The sequence below is a fragment of the Diabrotica undecimpunctata genome, chromosome 11, assembly GCF_040954645.1.
Source record: "Diabrotica undecimpunctata isolate CICGRU chromosome 11, icDiaUnde3, whole genome shotgun sequence".
Lineage (NCBI taxonomy): Eukaryota > Metazoa > Arthropoda > Insecta > Coleoptera > Chrysomelidae > Diabrotica > Diabrotica undecimpunctata.
Window position 1 is genome coordinate 10,043,749 of NC_092813.1, and position 16,537 is coordinate 10,060,285.

The 16,537-nt window shown below is 33.6% G+C and overlaps 1 long non-coding RNA gene across 1 annotated transcript in view; it reads left to right on the forward strand.

The window, feature by feature from the left end:
* The first annotated feature begins 924 nt into the window (after positions 1 to 924).
* Positions 925 to 16,537, forward strand: part of LOC140452964 (uncharacterized) — a 79,836-nt gene continuing 64,223 nt past the window's right edge. The window contains exon 1 of the long non-coding RNA XR_011952261.1: positions 925 to 1,033. This is a non-coding gene — a long non-coding RNA (uncharacterized lncRNA). The remainder of the gene's footprint in view (positions 1,034 to 16,537) is intronic.

Genomic DNA, 16,537 nt, shown 5'->3' on the forward strand with positions numbered 1-16,537 from the left:
CTGTTGTCTTTTCTAATTGCGGAACAAATTTTGTAGGAGCAAAATCCTATTTAGAAGACATTAAGTCACATTTTGATAAAAACGACGTCATTACATGGCATTTAAATCCTCCGGAAGCTTCCCATTTTGGTGGATTGTTTGAAGCGGGTATAAAAAGCGTAAAAACACATGTGTCTAGAGTCATAGGCGAACAGGTCTTAACCTATGAAGAATTCAATACATTACTCATACAAATAGAGGCTGTCTTAAATAGTCGCCCTTATGTCCTGTCAGTAATGATCCAAATGATTTTTCAGTGTTAACACCTGGTCATTTTCTTACACTAGAGCCTTTAAAGATAATTCCCGATCGGGATTACAGTGATGTTCATTTAAATAGACTAAGTCGTTGGCAATTGCTGCAACGATTACATGCAGACTTTTGGCAAAGGTGGAGCAGAGAATATTTACATACTCTTCATCAACGCTCGAAGTGGCATAAAAATGAGGGTAACCCTAATATAGGTACACTCGTACTAATACGTAATGAGACCAAGCCTCCCTTACAATGGCAAATGGGTCGAATTAAAACTTTAATTTTCGGTCAAGATGATATTGCTCGCGTAGCTATCGTACAAACCGCGAAAGGTGAACCTTTGGTTAAGCTATGCCCTTTGCCTTATATTGACTAAAAATGCAAATATGCATTTTGGTGGGTGGGAATGTTAAGTCCCTCCACACATAGTCTTAGTTTTTATTAATAATTTTTATTATTTTATTTTTATATTTAATTCTTTAATTAACGTGTGGGTATGTCTTGTCAATCGTCAATTAATACGGACCTCTACAGTCCGCCCCCCCCCTAAAAGTCTTAAGGGAGCAAAGCTACGGGACGACACACACTTCAATCTTAGAAATAGTCTTGTATAAATCGGCGCGATAAACACTCCAGTATTTTTTGTGTAACCTGACCACGTGACCTTTTGAGAAGATTCTGTTCCCGAGTCAACCCAGTGCACTGAGGAAGAAGAAGAAGTATTACATCAACATCACAGGTACCGTAATTCGATTGCATACACACACAGTATTTATATTAATTGATAAATTTACATATAACTTATTTTCATATTAAAATTATGCCAGCACCTTTAAACAATTATGAGTGAGTGTTTCTCTTATAGAATTTAAAGCTCATTCAATGGGATCAAGCTACAATTAATTTGAATGAAAATTATGTTTACGAAGGTTAATAATAATAACACTATTATTACATTTAATTAGAAAAGAAATAAGTTTTATTGTTTTACATTTACCGGGTGGTCCAATAAGCCGATCGCTCGACTATAATATATCAGAAACTATTCATGTTATAACTTTAGGAGAAAAAATTCCTTAAAAGTGGCCAAGAGAAATCGCTGGAAACTACTTTCAAGTTTCTGAGCTAACCGCTAGGGGGCGTAACCTGTGAAGAAAACTTTGAAAACCAGTTTTTTGGGAAATATGTATGTAAAAAGTGTTAAATAAGTAAACTAGAAAGAGACCTACATTCTACAAAATTGTTCAAGTACTTTTTTTTTATTTTTTTAAATAAAGGGTGGGGGAGAGTGGGAAAGTATTTGTGGATAAATAGCTATAACTTTGGTTTGGATCAACCGATAACAAATTAGTTTCATTAGGAAGAGTGTGGGTGAATTAATTTACATCTACTATAAAATAGTTGCATTTAGTCTTAATTGTCATAGGTAGAGGGTACTTTCGAATAGGAAAAATTAAAATTTGTTTGTTTTTACAAAATGTTTAATGGAAACACCTATTTATTGTAAATTATAATGGAACTGGATAAAATTCGTAACAAAATGGCGCCAACGCATGTTAAGAGCTTCTGTCGAACTCGAGATATGAATCAAAACGCATAAAAAAGTCAGTAGGTACTTTCAAATTTTTTTATAGCAGAAGAATCTTAATGTTGATACCTAATTTGACCATTATTATTTCATATGATTAAAAATAGTGTTTTCGAAACTAAGTAGGCTACGACAATACATTTGACTGGGAGTTCATATTGTTTATTTATTCACAGCAAACAATAGATTGTTAAGAAGTGTTATATTATAATTCGAATTGAAGATTGCACTTTTTTCAATAGATATTAATATTGGTAATATTAGTAATTAATTATCAGTACTAATAATTCGTGAGTATATTAAATGCAGAATTGTTTGATATGATTGGAGTTTATTTCGAATGTCACCAAAATGCCGCTATTGCCTCACGTATATATTCTGTAAGATATCCTGACAGGAGACATTATGGCAAAGAAGTATTTGAAAGAAAGGCAAGAAGATTAAGAGAAACTGGTAGTTTTCATCGATCTTGTTTTAAACGACGTAGTAGAGGTATGACGGAAGATAATTCAATCAATGTTCTTGCTTTAAATCAACAGAATCTACATATAAGTAGTCGGCAAATCTCTATAGAATTAAACATACCCAAAACTACTGTTCTAAGAATTTTAAAACATCACAAGTTAGTTTTTCATATTATAAATTGAACGTTTAGGTTAGAAACTTTTAATTTCCTTTAAACTTTAGATTCAACTGTTATTTTAATATTTCGATAAAAACTGCAACACAGCGCTTTTATTTATTTATCCGTTTCTTAAAAATACTTATGCACGATTTGTATTGTGGATTGTGGCATTGTGGAATTGTGGATTTTTCAATATTTTTTGAGTTTTAGTAAATATAGTGGTTTCTTTTTCACCAATATTTGTTGTTCTGTTGTTTAGACTGCATTCTTATCATGTAGTTTTCCACCAAGCTTTACATGAGAGAGATTTTGATGTAAGGCTGGATTACTGCAATTAGATGTGAGGTTTTCTAGAAGAACAACCGCATATCATGTCAAAGATTTTGTGGATAGACTGTAGCGTTTTAAATTTGGTGGAATATTTTCGTTTTTCTGTTTGCAAATGAATTTTAAAACGATCAATATATTATGGCATTTTAAGTTGAGATTCTTAATATCAAGTTTTGGTATTCAGTTGTTTTTGTCGCTGAACAACGATTTGTTTTCATTCGAGTCCCCTAATATAATATTGCAAGTCAGGTATACGGTTTTTCTAAGACGTATTAACTGAGAATATTTTTTTGTCTTTGTTTACATTAATATTCCCCTATTCTCTGTATGTATTGTGAGGTAAAAAATTTCCAGTTAACCAATTTAAACGTAAATAATCAAGAAGTTTTTTTGTCGGTTCGTTGCTAAGAACGAGGTCAAAAAAGGGTAGATTGTTTGTTTTAAGTTTGTAGGTAAAAACTAGCTTTGAGGTGCGAGGGGGATTTATTTTGCGTTGAAATTTGTAAAATGTAAGGCATCGAGGAGTGAAGCAAGAGAAGTCAGAGTAGAAAGATGTTTGAGTAATTAAGAATCGCAAGTCGATTCAATTTCTTTGTGTTATTAAGACCGGTTAAGGTGATAATACTCGTTGCAATATGGCAGTTTAGAACAGAGTAATCACCATAAGATTTGTGAACCGGCACTGAAGAAATTTTGTAAAATGTTTATATAGGATGTCCCCGTCGTCAGCTTGCTTCCTCCACAGAAGGTATTTCTTCTTGTCTTTTTTTGCCCATTTTTCCAGGAGATTTATGCAAGTAACCCCTTGTTTTCATATTTTGGTAGTTACCCCAATCTCAACCCCCTTGCCATTCACTTATCTACGACCCCAGCTCTCTAACAACCCCCTGAGTGCCGTTCGCACAAGTAACGATTGTTTTGCTTGCCTTATCTTCGCCCCCATAGTTTCTGTCCCCTATTTCTACCCCATGTTCTTACCCTGAGTTAGGCAAAATATTTATTCGTTACAAGACGAGGCTGCGTTTATTAGTGCGGGTGGTGTTAATCTGCATAATATGCGTTATTGGGCTGAAGAAAATCCGCACTGGATACATGAGGTGCAGGTTCAAGGTAGATGAAGTCTTAATGTTTGGTGTGGTATAGTTGATGGAAAGATCGTAGGTCCATATTTCTTTGATAGAACTTTAAATGGAGAAACATATTTGGATTTTCTGGAAAATCAGTTGCCTGTTTTATTGGAAGATATTTCACGCAATAAATAGTATATCAACAGCTGAGATTGAAGAAGCTCTTATGTCTACGCGCGAAGGATTACATCTTTGTGTGGACAACGATGAAAAACAATTTGAACATTTAATTGTACATTAAGTTTTAATGATCGATATATTTGTATGACCTCTCACATATTTAATTTTAAGTTATAATAAAGGGTGAGTCAATACTATACTTATTTATGTTTATGCGTTTTTAGTCATGTCTCGAGTTCGACAAAAGCTATCAACATGCGGTTTGCGACATTTTGTTACGAATTTAAGCCAGTTCCATTGTAATTTACAATAAATGAGTGTTTCCATTTAACATTTTAAATAAAAACAAATTTTATTTTTTTCTATTTGAAAGTACCCTCTATCTAGGACAGTTCCATTGTAATTTACAATAAATAGGTGTTTCCATTAAATATTTTAAATAAAAACAAATTTTAATTTTTTCTATTTGAAAGTACCCTCTATGTAGTCTTATCAGAATAGCCATCGAGTAAAGACGTTAAATTCTAATTATTCGTTTACCTGTTTTTGCAAAGTTAAAAACGCGTTTTGTGAAAGTGTTTTATTTTAATGATAAACATTGGTAAGGTACCTTTATTTTAAATAATATCGAAAACTATATAAATAGGCCAGTATTTTATGGCTCCAAATAATTAATATTTTGGCAAACAAAATATTAATTTTTACATCATGGCATCATCATCTACGTCAACTCAGCCTAGTTCTGTACCAGACCAACAACCTGTGCAACCTAAAAGTTACTCTTCCGTTACCAGACAACCAACTACTAGTGTTTTTCCGTCAAGAAATCAAGCAATCGTATTCGATGCAATAGACAACACTAAAATTGAAGATTACCTTCACAGTTTAAGCCTAATAATTCGACCAATCAACATTATTTTCTGTTCAAGGCTATCCAACAACAGAATATGCATTTACTTAGCAAATGAAAAATTGGTCGATGATTTTATTACCAACCACGGAAAAATCAACATTAATCAACACTTCTTGCAAGCACGTCGACTAATCACCCCCAGCCAACGACTAGTACTTTCTAACGTAGTATGTCCGTCCATTCCACACTTAATCTTGGAATCTGAATTGCAAGCACTTGGTATCAAGTTTTTGTCACCCCTATCTTTTCTACGGATAGGGACTTCAAGTCCTGAATTCCAGCATATATTAAGCTTCAGGCGGCAAACCTACATATCCCCTTTAACCAACCATACCTTACCCGATTCTTTTGTTATTACTTATGAGGAAACATCATATAGAATATACTTATCTCTAGATAACCAGACTTGCCAAATATGCAAAAACACCAAGCACTTAGCAAAAGACTGTCCAGCAAAGGTATCTGTATCAGGCGACACAACTTTTATACCTCACAATATAGAAGTCGGTCAGAACCCTATTGATAATAGTAACAATCAGGTGACTAAAGAAGTAACTAGTACCATCCAACAAAATCAAACCCAACTGAAGAAACAAACTGTGCAACATAAAACACCAAGTACAAAACTCCTAACTAATCAAATAGAAACAGATTCAGTACCACAAAACGCACAGTTTCTGAGCGCTCTACACCGTCCCCAACTCCTTCATCAGAACACCTCTTTGAATTACCAAAAACAAAGAGAAAAAGACTAAATTAAACCAAGAAAAGAAACCAAAAAAGACGCTAGAGGAAATGCTAAAACCAACAGAAGAATTATTTAACGACCAAAATTCCAATTATCCCTTAAACTATGAACAACTAATAGATGTCTTCGAAAACTGTACAGGATCTTCGGACCCACTAAGTATCGCAAAAATATATACCAATGAAATTTCTGAAGTCACAGATCTACTGACAAAAATTTACTCTAAACTAAATGACAGAAAAATTAAAAGTAGATGCACCCAAATTAGAAATAAAATTCTTCGACAAATTGATCCAAACTTCCATATCGAGGCAGACAGCGATACGCCTGTAGACACATACTAACATAATAATAGTATTTAACAGTTTAATTCAATGGAATCTAAATGGGTATTACACCCATTTAGAAATGTTGCAAATATTAATCTCAAAATACAGACCAATGATTCTATGTTTACAAGAAACTAATTTTAAAAGCAACACTGCACATAAACTAAAAAACTTGTTTAGTTAAAATTGTTTCTTTAAAAATCGACAACATGCTAAAATAGCCAGCGGAGGAGTAGCGATATACATAAAGCACGACATTGATAGTACAGAAATACCATTAAAAACAAACCTCAAGGCAATTGCAGTCAGAATCAAAGACGTAACTACCTTTTCCGTATGCAACATATACATTCCCCCCAACCAAGAACTTAACCATAACGAAATATCGGACCTCTTAGATCAAATACCTATTCCACGACTAATTGTCGGAGACTGCAACGCACATAACCCTTTATGGGGTGTAAAAAAATTAACGAGTCTCGGTAGAAAACTAGAATCCCTTCTGGAAAAATTTAACCTAAATCTACTTAATGATGGACAAGACACCCGTTTCGACATTAGATCGGGTGAAGGTTCTGCTATTGACTTGTCTATATGCGAACCATCAATAACTCATATGCTTTCATGGGATGTATTACTGGAGCCATCCGATAGTGATCACTACCCTATTATAATCCATAACGAAGAATCATCTACAGCTATACCTGAAGTAAAATGGAACTTGAAAAATGCTGACTGGAAGAAATTTCAAAACCACATCCAACACAACTTGCATGTCATAAACCAAAACAGTAATGTGAATGAAGAAGTAGATTTTATTACAAAACTGATAATAGATTCAGCAGATAAAAATATTGGAAAAATTAACTTCGCCAGTAAATTCCATCCAGTTCCTTGGTGGAACCAAGAATGCAAACAAGCAATTAACAATCCAAAAAAGCGTTTAATAAATTCAAACGACAGAAAAATGAACAAAACTCTTTAGAATTCAAACGACTATGAGCTATAGCCAGATATACTATCAAAAAAGCAAAGCGCGAATCTTGGATAACATACGTTTCAACAATTGACCGTTCTACTCCAATGACAACTGTATGGAAAAAAGTAAAAAGAATATCTGGTACAAAATCATACAAGTCGATAAATCTGTTAGAGCAAAATAATGTAATATATAAATCTCAAAAAGAAATATCAAATATACTGGCATTAGGTTATGAAAAGAACTCAAGCGATGTTCACTTCACACGAAACTCACCTACCCATCTAAAGAATACTTACTCAGCATATTCAACCTAATTTTTTCGAAAAATGTATTTCCAGAATCCTGGAGAAATTCAATAATAATTCCTATTCCTAAACAAAGTAAATCAAAATCAGATGCCGAAACATATAGGCCAATATCTCTTACTTGTAGTATGTGCAAAATGCTAGAGAAAATAATAAATAACAGACTCATATGGTATCTGGAATCAAAGAAATTAATTATACCAGAACAAAGTGGCTTCCGAAAACGTCGTTCTACTATAGACAACCTTATTGATGTAGAATCGGAAATACATGAGGCTTTCGCATTTCGCAATCAAACAACACTGTATTGGAATATTTTTCGACATTAGTAAAGCCTACGATTCAGTATGGAAATATTTAATTTTGAAAACGCTCAGCGAATGGAAAATAAGAGGCAATATACTCCAATACATATCAAACTTATTAAAAAATAGACAATTTCAGGTCAGAGTAGACGGCGTATATTCCTCAACAAAAAATCAAGAAAATGGTATACCACAGGGCTCGAATCTTAGCACTACTCTGTTTCTTGTAGCTATGAATTCTATTACCGCAAAAATTAAACATCCTGTAAAAGCTAGGCTATATGCAGATGATTTAGTTATACTTTGTAGAGGAAAGAACCCAACAACTATCCATAACCATGTCCAAAAAGCCATAAATCAAATTGAAGAATGGTCATTCACAAGTGGTCTTCAGTTCAATACTCTCAAAACCAAAGCAGTATGTTTTACGAAAAGTCACCAAATACAACTAAAGAACTTATATTTAAATGGAGAACAGCTTAAATATGTAGACGAAGTTAGATTTCTTGGTCTGATCTTTGACCAAAAACTAACTTGGAAGAAACATTTAGAATGTTTGAAAAAGACATGTCAGCTTGGAATAAATTTGTTACGATCACTCGCAAACAAAAAATGGGGCGCCGACTCTTCTACATTACTACATATCTACAAAGCTTTAGTACGCTCCAAACTGGACTACGGCTCAATTGTTTACAACTCCTCCAAAAAATCGTAATTAAAAACAATAGATGTTATTCAAAATACAGACCTACGAATTTCCTTAGGAGCACACTACACAAGTCCAATACAAACTCTATACTGGGAAACTGGAGAGATTCCACTCGCATTTAGAAGACAATATCTAAGTCTTTCTTATGCCGCAGCAGTATCGTCTAATCAAGATAATTCTGTTATACACAACGTATTCGCTGACCGCTTCAAAAGTTGTTTTCAAACTTCAAATCGAACTGATCACCCTTTCTATTACCGCCTACATACCTACTTGTTAACAATGGGTATCCATTTTCCAGACACCTACGATATCTCCTCAATTCAAACCCCTCCTCCTTGGACAATTCGACTTCCCTCTACTGACACCAGCTTATTGCGCCTAAACAAATCAGAAACGCCAGCAAGTCAAATTAATCAAGAATTTCTAAAAATATTAAGCAAATATGGTAGCTGTTTCAAAGTTTACACGGATGCCTCCAAAAACGAAGACGAAACTGGGGCAGCAATCTACTCATCAGATTATACAGAAGCTTACAAATTACCTTCATATCGATACCTTTTTGCCATAACATCGTAAGTCTCGTTTAGTAAATTTTACAGTACGGCAGTTTTTTCAATAAACGTGTTTAGAAATGTCCAATTGAAGTGAAAATTGGCATCCGGACGTATTATGATGAGTGTTTGAAGTAAAGTAATGATTTTTCTTCAAAATAGTTTCAGTTTTTTTGTAGTTGGACTTACGTTACTTTGGAAGCATTAAAAATAATTTTGCTACTGTAGTTTTATACAAGTCCAACACTTACGATAATTTTGGTAAATTCAGAAATAATTTCACATTGTGATTGTTATCGTAAGCTCAACACTTACGATAAAAAGTATGTTTAGACACAGCCTCATAAAGTAACATAAATATATATAAAAAAATACCAAAAATCATTTATTTAAGGTAATTTATTTGTGAAAAGTAAAAAGTACAATGGGCATTTAACTGAACAACAAATCGCTTTAGTCATAAACTTACAAAAAGTCATAATATCTATTGTTATTGCATGTGGTATAATAAATGTGAATCATAGCTAGTCAGCAGAAATCTAATCTTGGGGCCCTTCATCGCTTTCATCTTCCTCATCGGATTCTGCTAGCTTATCTGGCGTAGCTGACGTTTTCATTAGCCTATATTCTTTATTCTTTTGAAACCTGAGAGGAATTATATTGTAGTCGCAGAGATCAATTAAGTCTTTTTTCTTTGAAACGGAAATAGACAAGAATTTTTGAGACTAAAGCCGTTTTGTTTTTTTTTCCTTTTAATTCCATCGTGAAATTGATGCAGTTCTGGCCATTATTTAAATATTCAACCTCTATAATAATATCTGGGTTACCTTTCTCAAATTTTACATTTTTAATTTCACTGATTTTTATAGGTTTTCCGTTCTTACATTTGAATTTACTCGGTTTTAGTACATCATCAGATATTTTTTTCCATTCTAAGAAGTCGCTGAAATCAATTTTTATTGTTTCAAATGGTTTGGTTTGGTACGAGAGTTGGATATCAATGTACACCATTCTGATGGAGCCCATACTACGAGTTTTTTGATAAACCGCTTAATTGTTGCGGAACTGACTCGACAGGCATATAAGTATGGCCTGGTAGTAAGTATCGCACACTGACTGATGTTACATTAACAGAATCCCTAAGAAAAGTCGGGATCATTAGATGCAACTTCTTGCAAATATTTGTAGATTATGGTAGATATTTCGTTACTGCCACGTCCTCCGTCACATTCTCCCCACAAATAACAAAACCCATTTTGGGTTCCACTTTCGTAAACTATAAGATTGTAATAAGCATACTTTCGGGTGTAGTATAAGAGCAAATTGTCTCCATGTGGTGTGTTTAACGCCTTCTGTACGTCGAAACTAGCATCGACTCGAAAGGTAGTCTTTGCAGTTTTCTTTGTTTTTTAAATGTTTTTCATACAATTGCTTTGTTTCTTCTCTTTCCTCAAAATCTTTGTCTTTTCTCACTTCACATACTTTGCACTTATCTTTTTTCGGCAAGTGAAATCCGATATTAATTTCTGCCTTAAAAATCTTTCAGAACACTTACAGGGAAACGATATCGTTCTTAGTTATGCCATTTTCTAACTGTTTCTTCTTAAAAAGTTCGTATAAGAATGATACATTACGAAATTCAGTGGGTAAGTGTCTTCTCGATGTTTTATTTCTGCAATAATGAGGTGGAACAGCGGGTAGCACCGTGATAAAATCTAAAACATTCTGCTTCTGCTCTTTCCCAGTCTTGTTATGTGGAACATGCTTACCTCTCGGATCTATTTTGGAAAATGAGGCTGACGTAGAGTTTTCTTTCGTATATCTCAAAGTCATTTCTGAAATATCCGAGGTTTTCAATAAAAATTGTTGGCACACCTCGTGTTCCAGATCATTTCACCTAATTATATACTTGTACGAACATTGTCTTCTGCTTCTTCCAGCCTCTTGTTTTTGACGTTTTATTATCTTTTATGCCTAAAGCAAAAGTAAAAACCATAAATAATTACCGAAAAAATTATTTTGTGGTACTTACGTTCTGATTCTGCGGCTATACACAGTGCACTAATAGATCGTAACGCACTTCGCTGCATCGTAAGTAGCAATTTTTGTACCACGTGACTATGCGATGTTTTCACAACTACAAAATAGATTTGTTCACATTTTTATGTGACTTACGTTACAGCAAATTCGGTTTTTTCTCCAAGACTATGCTATTATACCTTACGATAATTTTGCTGGGAGGTGCCTGGCGGCTTGATAGATACGATTCTTCAATAAAACTGTTTTCCCTAATTTTGTCACTTACGATGTTATGGCAAAAAGGTATCGATATACAACGTTCTCAGCTGAACTGTATGCGATACTAAAAGCACTAGTTCTGATAGTTAACAAAAATAAAAAGAGAAATATCATTATTACAGATTCTCTCAGCTCAATAACGGAATTAAACCAAGTCTACTGTAATCATCCACTACTCCTTCTCATTAAAAAGGAACTAAAACATGCAGAAAATATAAACATTAAAGTTAATTTTATATGGGTACCGTCACATACTGGAATCGAAGGAAACGAGGTTGTAGATAAAATAGCAAAAATGCACCGACTAACCCAAACGCAGAAGAGAATACGAAAGTTTTTCACACCGATCTGAAAGCATTCTTTAAAGAAAGGATTAATTCAATATGGCAGGATACATGGAACAACTCCCCAACCAAGCTGTACGAATTGATAAGAATAATAAATTCCCAAAATTTAACAATAGAAGACAACAAGTAACCTTCACTCGCCTCCGGATTGGCCATAATCGGTTAACACATGACTACCTACTAAAACGTACTGATAAACCTGTGTGTGATATGTGTAAAAGTGTCTTAACGGTAAAACATTGTTTATTGCAGTGCCCCAAGTACGATGTGCAACGCAAAATGTATAACATACCATCAACATTAAATAGTGCTCTTGGAAAAGACAGTAATACTAAAAATATTTTCGCATTTCTCAAAGACTGCAAGCTGATATCAAAAATCTAATATTTTACTGTGTATAGATCTAGGTTTATTTCTATTTATGTACTGCTATAGTTAATATTCTATTGTTAAGTTCTAACTCTGTATCACAATCCATACACGCTAATAACCCTGCGTGGTTGATGCGTCATATAAGGAAAAAAAAGTACCCTCTATCTATGACAATTAAAACTAAATGCAATTATTTTACAGTAGATGTAAATTAACTCATCCACTCTCCTTCTAATGAAACTAATTTCGTTAAAATCGGTTGGTCCAAACCAAAGTTATAGATATTTATCCACTAATACTTTCCCACTCTCCCCCACCCTTTATTTGAAAAAAATTAAAAAAAGTACTTGAACAACTTTGTGCAGAATTTAGGCCTGTTTTTAGTTTACTTATTTAAAACTTGGCATAATTGGGCATATTTCCCAAAAAAAACTGGTTTTCCAAGTTTTCTTCACAGGTTACGCCCCCTGGCGGGTAACCCAGAAACTTTAAAGTTATTTTCAGCGATTTCTCTTGGCCACTTTTACAAAGAAATTTTTTCTCCTAAAGTTACAACATAAATAGTTTCTGATATATAGCCGAGAGATCGGCTTATAGGACCACCCGGTACAGGTGCTAAGGTTTACAAAGACCAGTGACAAATGACAAGTAAGTAGTTAGAAATTAATGAAAATAAAACGTGTTGCCAACATACATATAATAGTTATAGTACTAAATTGTACATCAACAGCCCCTCTCGATTCTACAAAAGTACAAATGAATTAAGTACAAACTGCAAACAAAATTACAATAAACTAAAAAACTGTATAATTAAATATTAGTTTCAGAAATATTCAAACAATTTCTCAATAATTCAAATTGAGTAGCAAGCAGTGCCTTGGTCATAATATCAGCTAACTGTTTGCTTATAGGAACATACCCAATAACAAAATTTCTTTGTTTACCATATCTTTTATGAAATGATGTTTTACGTCAATATGCTTTCAGCGTTTAGTCTTATCAGTTTGAGCCATTTTTATGGAACCTTAAAATGATGTTTTACGTCAATATGCTTTTAGCGTATCAGTTTGAGCCATTTTTATGCAACTTTGATTGTCCTCAAAAATTTTAATAGGATATTGAAAATTAAACATTACTTTTAAAAGTTCACATAAAAACAAACATTCAATCGTACACGCAGACAGAGTCAAATATTCCGGATTGCCGTCCGATATTTTGGTTTGGTTTCGTTTTTTACTTCAATATACAACTTTATATTCGTACATATTACTTTTTACAAGCAACTTGTATTGTTGGCTTACGGCATTACGAAAACACTTTTTCTGCCCCCTGTTTTGCCTTGAATTCTGAGTCGTAAGATACCATAATTTTCTCCACGCATTATGTGTCTAAGATATGGCAGTTTTCTTTATTTTATTATTCTTTCAACTTAGATTTCTTTCTTCATTTCTACTGACACTTTAGCGTTCACGATTCAACTCCACAGTATAGTAAATTGTATACGTCAAATTCAGTCAATCGTATTTATATAACTAATGTAAAAACTATCCTGCAAAGAATTTTTTCATTTTTAAAAAATTATCATGTGATTTTTTAATTCTATAATAACTTATAACTTATAACTTATAACTTTTATTTCATCAGAATAGTTGTTGATTACATTAGAGATGTTTTGCGTAGTGTGTAAAAATGTAATTTTCATTACAATCAATTAAGGATTAATTCCGTATAAACATATTTAATTTGCTTAATGGTATCTTTTTCTAGGTTCCTTGATGGTTTTTTTATGACTCTTTATTATGAAACATTCTACATATCTCCTCTGCTGGCGCTACTCCTTTACGACATTTTTGTCTCCTACCCAATTAAACCGTTGCCTTAATTACCATAAAGCTTTTCCTCTAATAAAGAGGATTGCAGACGTTTGTCTGTCCATGAATTTCTGAAAATACTCCTTCACTTTTCGATAGTGGTAAGACGATTTAATGTTCTGCAATTTTCAGCGTTGTCTAGGGCCCGTTTTATTACTCTTGTTAACATAAAAATTGTGGAGAGTTCCACTTTAAGAAAATAATATTGCGGAGATAGGGCTATGTATTTCTTATGGACAATAGAAGCATAGCGATGTCACGACAAACACAAGGACGATTCAGAGTTGTATTATTTGTAATTTCGTTTCCACAGACATAAATTAAAATTAGTTTTTTAACATAATTGACCAAAAATGCCCATTCGAAACAAGAGATGAAAAGTAGGGAAAATGATTTAAATTAAATAAATAGTATTTATAAAAGATAATTTTATTTTATATTATTTTAATTATAATAACGGCAGTTTATTTATTTTTCGGTGAGAATACCATATGCCATGAATCATGGAAATAAGTAGAAAATATTTCTTAGCTAAATTATGCATTTTGCCGGCTATTAAAGATTAGCTATTAAACGGACCTTTTTTTATAAATTGTAGCGAGATTAAATAAAACATGCGGTTCGAATTTATATAAGTATACTTCCTTCTTAAATCTGAGCGTCCCGATCAGCAACTCTATATGTAGGCCCAGGATGGCGGAATCTACAGGCCTCTCCAGCTCTGCATGACCCCCTCAAGAAGAAATAACAGTCTACTGACTTTAAAGGACACGATCTCTTTGGGTTAATGCAACATACAGTAATTCTTCAAGATCACTTCAAGCATGCTTCTGACAATCTTCCAATCCAGATTATCTAGTGCATGGCCTATCTTGAGTAAGGCCAAATTCTTGATTTCATAATTGCACACGATTTTCTTCAAATTAGTTAAAGTACGCCATATATCCTCGTAGCTTGCCCTGTCTGTATACGACTTCCTGGTCACCATATATAGCAAAGATTGAGGGTCATCTTCTAATCTCAGTACTCTTCCAATTTTAAGCTGCTGATTTTTTAACTCGTCTAAACGACCGAACTTCTTATAAAATACAGATGAGATTCCTTTAGTCATCTCAAGATCTTGGACAACACAGTGGGCTAGACAGACGTTATGCGGAACAGTAAAAAGATCCTGCTGAACTTCTGTCGTCACGCCGAATCTAGCACTCTTTCTCTCTGCCTAATTTGACATAATTTCATTAAAGCTTGGTCGTACTATTATTATTAAATTCATACCATCAAGCAACTCTCAAACAGTTGCTTGAGAGTTTTGGCAACACTGATCTCCATAAGCGCAATGTTATTTTCTTAACTTAAAACAAAGATTTTAAAATTTAGATGTTGGTCGTCAACAACTCTCAGAACGAGGAGACTGCAATCGTTAGTAAAAATATAATATCCTGAGCCGAATTATGAGCTAAATCCTTAGATTGATTACGTCTTATAAAACCATAGGTTCTAAAACATAGTATAAAAGCGTACGCAGATGCTGATCTATTTTTTGATCACAACCTCTTTATCGCTGGCTTCTGACTTTAATTATAAAAGATGCAAATAAATGACAAGAATATAAAACTGAATTGAAAAGTTAACCTTTAATCGCGTTAAAACATTAAAAACTGTTACCCTACCGCCACCATCGGTATGATATACCGCTGTAGGTAATAGTTACTTTGGCGATTGCATACATGTATATATTAAAAAAAACTATGTTTTGTTGATTAACGCGTCTTTAATAAAATAATTTTCATACTTTTTTTGCAAGACAACATCTCCCAGTCACATTATAGTCCTTAATCATTTATGGTTTGCTAGTCTCATGATTATTTTTTGGAGACTGATGCATGGATGAAATAAGTAATACTGCCTTTTTTGTTGGGTACATAAGAAAATAAAGAAATATTTTCGACATATCTATACAGTTTACTACAGATTTCCCTTTGTCTGTATGATAAGAAGTAAGAAGGAATTTTCAGCTTGTTTTTTATAATGTGCTCATAAACGTTGGGTTTTTTTGTAATTGTGTTACAACTTACTTACAACTACTAAACCAATTGTCTGCTGGTATATTTCGGTCACTCTTTTCTTTGGCCTTTGGTCACATTAACTGCTGGAGTTTTTTTCTTTTGATGGGTAGAAAGTAAAAACATGGAGTTGGTTCCAGTTTACTTCAATTAGCCTATTCTATTCAAATCCGACTCTCACCTTCAAGATGGTGACTGCTGTTAAATAGAGTAACCCAATTGGAGATCAGGTATCCAACCCGGGTGGAAAGTTGGATCAGGAACTGACGAGAGCGGATTAAATGGTCCTCCGAAAAGGGGGTTGTGCTATGGGCTGGCGTTCTGTATATGTAAAAATTTGGAGCTACGAAACAGAAACTATTGCCTCGGAACAGGACGGATAGGAAATATAAACGACACTCACAACGAAATAAGGACATTTGCATGGGAACGTGAAATGTGTTGTTGGCACAGAGCTGGGATAGCGACGAAAGCCATTAGACAACTACAAAATTATAACATAGATAGAACACCAATACAGGAAATAAGATGGACAGCAACAGTAATTCTGGAAATGGAAGATACTATAGCCTTTTGGTCGGGTAGTGAGAATAGTGAACTGTTTTTTATTATTAATCTAATTTATTGTTTTTTATTTATTATCAAAGGTTCTACACT